This window comes from Gavialis gangeticus, unplaced genomic scaffold, assembly GCF_001723915.1.
Source record: "Gavialis gangeticus isolate Ggan-Ray unplaced genomic scaffold, GavGan_comp1, whole genome shotgun sequence".
NCBI lineage: Eukaryota > Metazoa > Chordata > Crocodylia > Gavialidae > Gavialis > Gavialis gangeticus.
Window position 1 is genome coordinate 1,744,588 of NW_017728960.1, and position 5,475 is coordinate 1,750,062.

The 5,475-nt window shown below is 46.9% G+C and overlaps 2 long non-coding RNA genes across 2 annotated transcripts in view; one reads left to right on the top strand and one right to left on the bottom strand.

Annotated features, from left to right (window-relative positions):
* LOC109300391 overlaps positions 1–102 on the bottom strand; it is a 6,266-nt gene extending 6,164 nt beyond the window's left edge. Inside the window, exon 1 of the long non-coding RNA XR_002098230.1 lies at positions 60–102. This is a non-coding gene — a long non-coding RNA (uncharacterized LOC109300391). The remainder of the gene's footprint in view (positions 1–59) is intronic.
* Positions 1–1,160, top strand: part of LOC109300318 — a 6,258-nt gene extending 5,098 nt beyond the window's left edge. Inside the window, exon 2 of the long non-coding RNA XR_002098182.1 lies at positions 13–1,160. This is a non-coding gene — a long non-coding RNA (uncharacterized LOC109300318). The remainder of the gene's footprint in view (positions 1–12) is intronic.
* The last annotated feature ends 4,315 nt before the right edge of the window (positions 1,161–5,475 follow it).

The following is a 5,475-nucleotide window of genomic DNA, read 5'->3' on the forward strand; positions in this document are numbered from 1 at the left end:
CTGACAAGTGAGGTGAGATGCCTTGTCGAAACCCGTGACACAAAACCTGCTGCAGAGACCTGCCAAACACCCCTGAATTTGCCTCTTGCCTCCGTGGCCTTTCCAAATCCCACTCCAGGCAGCAGATGGTGGCAGAAAAGAGGCAGCAGATCTTAACTGGGAGAAAAACGAAAATGGCATCTGAACTGGAAAATGTTTGCGCAGACAGGGTGGGCCTTTCAAAACCCCCCTTTTTTTTTTTCTTTGCAAAACAGCGGCACCAAAATTGCAAAAGCATCTGCTGGTGTGGGTCAGTGGGAATCCCCATTCTCTCCGCTGTTCAAGGTCTAGCCATGGGGCTGAAAAGTATCGTGCACAAAGGGCAGACACGAAGCCTGGGCATATGGCTCTCCTGTGGGGTTTTTGCCCCATGGTAACTGCCTGTTGATTTAAAGCTTAACCTTCTGGGCCTGCAGGCTGGATAAGCGGTGCAGGGTTGGTCCACAGATGTGATCCAGCATGCTGGTCTGGCCCAGTGCTCCAAATATGGCCATGCCTCAGCCTGACCCCACACACAGGAGTCCCGCCATGGAGCAATCCCATGTAACAGCCCTGTTGTGTGCCAGCACGATCTAGTGCCAGGCCACATCATCCAGCCTACAGGACTCATTACAGGTCTACAAATCCGGCGGCAGGGAAGCGGCAATTTATTCTGCCAAATTTCCAGACCTGTGAACTGGATGATGTGGCCTCACCAAGCAGATTTGGCCAGTGGGCCAGAGATCGAGTATCACTGATTTAAGGAATAAAAGTCAGGGTAGAAGTTAGCTCTGGAGGGACACACTAGCAAATCTGTCCAACAAAAGCACCCAAACTCATGATCACTGGGATATTTTGATTCCCCATATCTACTTACCAAAGCTTTAGGGCTAAAGAAGAACTGGATAAAATCTTTTGACATGAAAAATTCATCAACCAAAAAAGGCCTGTATAACAATTCACCAAAAAAGAGGGGTCTTTTTGCTTGACTTTTTTCATCCCAGAAAAGCCTTCCTTTATCATATATTCATTTATCTTTTCTTTTTGGAGGGTGTGTTTTCTTCTACCCTCTGGCAAATTTTGATTGACCAATTTAGTGACAAAAGAAGAGTTCTTCTGAAATGGAAAACATGCTAAAAAAAAGATGGGTTCACTTACAAAAGTCAATAGAGCTCATCTGAAAAATCAGAGTTTTCAAGGGGGAGAAACAACTGGAAACACATGGTCAAAAACAACTGCAAAAGAATGAAGGACCAAAAAAATATATTTTCCTAGCTTAACATCATCTGACATTTTACTGATTTTGGTTTTTTGAGTTTTTTTCTGGCTATTCCCACCTCAACTGTCCCTTTGCTCTTGAGGTAATTCTAGATGTTTGGAAGCCTTGGAATTAAAAAAAAGATAACTCACTGATGTCTTTCAGAAGGAGACAGCTGCATTGGAAAAATTCTACCGTGACTTTTTCCTCTTGGAAGGGCTCTTTTGGTGGATTGTTAAGCAAACCAGGAATTTGCTTGACTCCCTAGGTCAAGAAGCAATGGAGTCTTCACTGCCACCGTGTCGTGGGAAAGTCCACAACGCCAGCAAAGAGTAAACCCCCGCGCAACGCAGGATGAGAAACGGAGAGGTCCCAGCAGGTTTTGTGGCACTGAGGGTTTATGATCTCAAGCGGAAAATAAATGCAGAGGGGCAGTGGGTGGGGAGCGATGCAAATCATGGAAGATGCCAGGCCTGGGTTCTAAAGCCCAACCACCTGCCGAGGCGAGAGAAAGGCGCGACCCAGCCTCTGTCTGCAGAAGCCTCCCAAAAGCCCTTCACTACAAGATTCCTGAGCTAACTACAACTGCATTTCCTCTTGTTACCATTTGCTGGCTGGGGTGGAGGTGGGGAGGGGGAACCTGGGACCTGAAGACATTTGATGGCCATAGCAATAAGAGGGACAACTCACCAGTGTCTACTAAACGGACAGGGTGGCAAGACCAGAGTGTGGCACGTGGGTATAAACTAGAGTACCTATCCCACGGAGGAAAACGCCTGCCAACGAGGACTAAAGGACCCCTTCTCTGGTCATTCATCGCTCCATGCCGCCTCCGAGACCAAACAGTCCTTAGAAAGGACCTGGCATATTGCATTTAGTGCTGGGAACTACGGCCAAATCCTTAGCTGGTGTGGACTAATTGTGGCTCTACTGCAGGGGTGGGCAAACCGCAGCCTGCGGGCCAAATGCGGCCCCCCAGGCCATTCTATCCGGCTCGTGGGGCCCCTAAAAAACTTAGAAAATTAATATTTATCTGCCCCTGGCTGCCTGTCATGCAGCCCTCGATGGCTTGCCAAAACTCGGTAAGCAGCCCTCTGCCTGAAATAATTGCGCAGCCCTGCTCTACTGCATCAGCTTAAATCAGCAGAGATCAGCTTAGATCTGGCTCTCAGGGTTCAAATATTTTGCTGAAGATTTGAAAAGTAGAAAGTGTTTGTTTCTGCTTGGGGGAGAGGCCCCGATACAAATGTGCTCTGTCAGAGATGCCTTGGTGAAGGGCATTGCCACAGGTTTGGTGCAACTCCAACCCATATGCAGTGCCATGCCAAGGGCACAGACTGGTAGGCATAAGTGCCTTGGGCCTCTTTGGCCTCAAACACGTGAAGGGGTCGGGGCGGGGGTAATCTAGAAGCAACGTGCACCCTCTTAGCTGTGTGCCCACAGGCAAGCTGGGCTCAGCTACTGCCTGGGAAGTGCGAGGGACCCACTTTGGTTTGTCCAGGGGTCAAACACCCCTGATGGGGACAGACAGACATCAATTCCAGGTGGGCACAGGCTCTTTCAAAATCAGGACAGCTTAAGTTTCCCTGGGTTAAATCATTCATAGATCCACAACCTTAGTGAACAGCCAGTAGCTGGATTTTAACTAAATCCTCAGATTTCATGAATGCACAGTCAAGAAGGGAACCAGGAGGGAATCTTGTATACATCCAACAGCTCCTGGCCTGCACAGAGGCAAGCACATCACTTGTTTCATACAGCCAAGAGCTGGCTGGCCAAAGCATCACTTACCCACATAAGACTGAGAGAGAAGTGATATTCAGGGGCTGTGAACAGCAGTGGATTTGACCTAGTGAAGAAGAACTGGGGGACTAGATTTTTAAAGGCTTTAAGCACCTTACTTCCATTGATTTCAAGGAGAACTGTGCACCTTTCTCCATAGATACCAATGGGATTTCAGGTCTGCCTCTTGCATAGCATACATTTTTTTCACCCTGTTCCTTAAACCAGGTCACGGCTATACCAGCATCTGTTTATAACACCCAGATCAAGTCAGCTATGGACAAGGCTGCTGCCCATAAATGATAAGCAGGCAGAGAGATGGCAATTTCCCTTGCAGAATGCACGGGCTCCTAGTCACAGAATGGTCTAAAGCTTTGGCTGAGCTGATTACAGTATATTAGGGTCAGGTCAGCACGGTGTGTGGGTGATGATGTGGTCAGGAACAGGATAAAGATGTATGTTCTGTTCCATCTGTGACTGGACATGTCTGTCCCAGCTATCGAGACATGAGAAACCGGTTTGAGTAGCATGTCCTGGGAGAAAGACTTTGAGCCTCACCTGTTCATATTGCACTCGCTTCTGTCCAGGAAATCATTCATTAGAAATCTGAAGTCAAACACACTGGAATTGGCCAAACTTGAAAGAAAATGTACGTCCAAATGGCTGCGTTTAAAAAATGAACAAAGGGGAAATATTCTCCCAAGTTCGCAATTTCTTCCCACCCATTTAGTGACTGAGGAATAGCCTAGGGTCGAAGTTTCGAATTCCTGAATTTTGAAGATGCATATTGGGCAGAGGAAAACAGGTTTTGACAGTATTTTTGTAGGTCCCCTCCCTAGATTTGTAGCCCTCTATGGGACTGGGTAGAATTTTCAGAATTTGAATTATTCAATTAAACATCTGCATTTGATAGGGGAGATGACAGAAAACATTTTTTCATTAATTTTTTGCAAATTTACCTCCCTTGGTTTCAAGAGCTTCATTAAATGCCTTCAAATTTCACAATTTCAGTGACAATTTACAATTCTAATAAAACTTTTACTAAATATTCCTGAATCATTTCTTCCTGCGCCCCCTACCACAGCAATTCTAATTGATATCTGATTGGCATGAGTTTTAATTAAGGTAAGATTTAGATACTCCTTTATATTCCCCACTCCCTCCTCCTGCATCTGGCTAGTGAAATGACAATATCTGTAATTTTTTTTTTTTTTTAAGATGCAGCTTTTAACTGCATTGCATATATTTTGAAGCGATATTTCCCCTTTGTACCATTCCAGAATGCAACAGGGACTTTGGAAGGGAAAAAAAAAAACTTAGCTATTATTTGCAGAAAACTGTGGCAAAAATCTGATTAGTTTTGCATATCTACTGGTGGGGGCATTTACAGTCATTGAGATTCATATGAACATTAGGAGAGTGCACTCAAATTGAGGGCTTGATTCTTATTCATCCTAGAGTCCCTTTGCAGAGGCTTGGAGGTACAGAGGGTACCCCGTTAAGTGCATATGATTTATATCTCATTCCCTGGTCAGTGAACCACCTAAACCAGGGCATCTAGGCTAATCTACACCAGCTGAGGATCCAGCCCAGTCAGCTGCAATTTTGTGATGGAGATTTATTACTATTTTGGTTTAATTGGCCATTTTTCAATCCAGTTGGATTTGAAAGTGGCTAAACGTAGCCAAGTCCCTGAAGCAAGAAGCTCACCTGGGGACTGAGCTTTCACAGAGCAGAGCTGTTTTGCTTATAACCCCCACCCCCAGCAAAGGCAGGGGACTGCCTTGTCCTGAAAGGCCACCCACTTTGCTGCAGGAGCCCAGGGCAAGCAAAAAGATCTACCCCTGACCACACACGAGCTAGATCAGGAGCAGAACTGAAGCACCCCAGGCTGGGGTGGCTCCCCCTGGTCTTAGGCAAGGGAGCAAATTGGATCGAGTTGGATCTGGGCTGAAGAAGGTGTACGCACGGGGAGGAGATTTGGGCGCACAGAGCCTGGGGGATTCGGAGCTGAAATGGGCATGGCGCATGCGTGTTGGTGCGTGCATCCAGGGGGCTCATGTGCACGGCACCCACAGACAACATCCTACAGATAGTTCCTCTTCTCTAACCCTTATCACCGAAGGCACTCTACTCTCAAAATTAGGTCTGGTCTGATTAGCAGGGCCTGAGCCCAAGCCCTCCTTGACTCCCGGCTGCGAGTGGGCAATGGTCACCGACAACAGCTCGAGGGCAAGCCCCTCCGGCAACTAGCTTTTTGGTGAAGTTATTTTGTCCTTTCCCTCCCTCCCCCTCCCTGCTTCCCTCCATCCTACGCTGCTCTCAGCCACAGAGTGCCTTATGTACTGCATACGTTGCCTGCTGCGCTAGAATGAATGCCTACAAAAGTCCTAAAGCTAGTTCTCAGGCAGTTGATA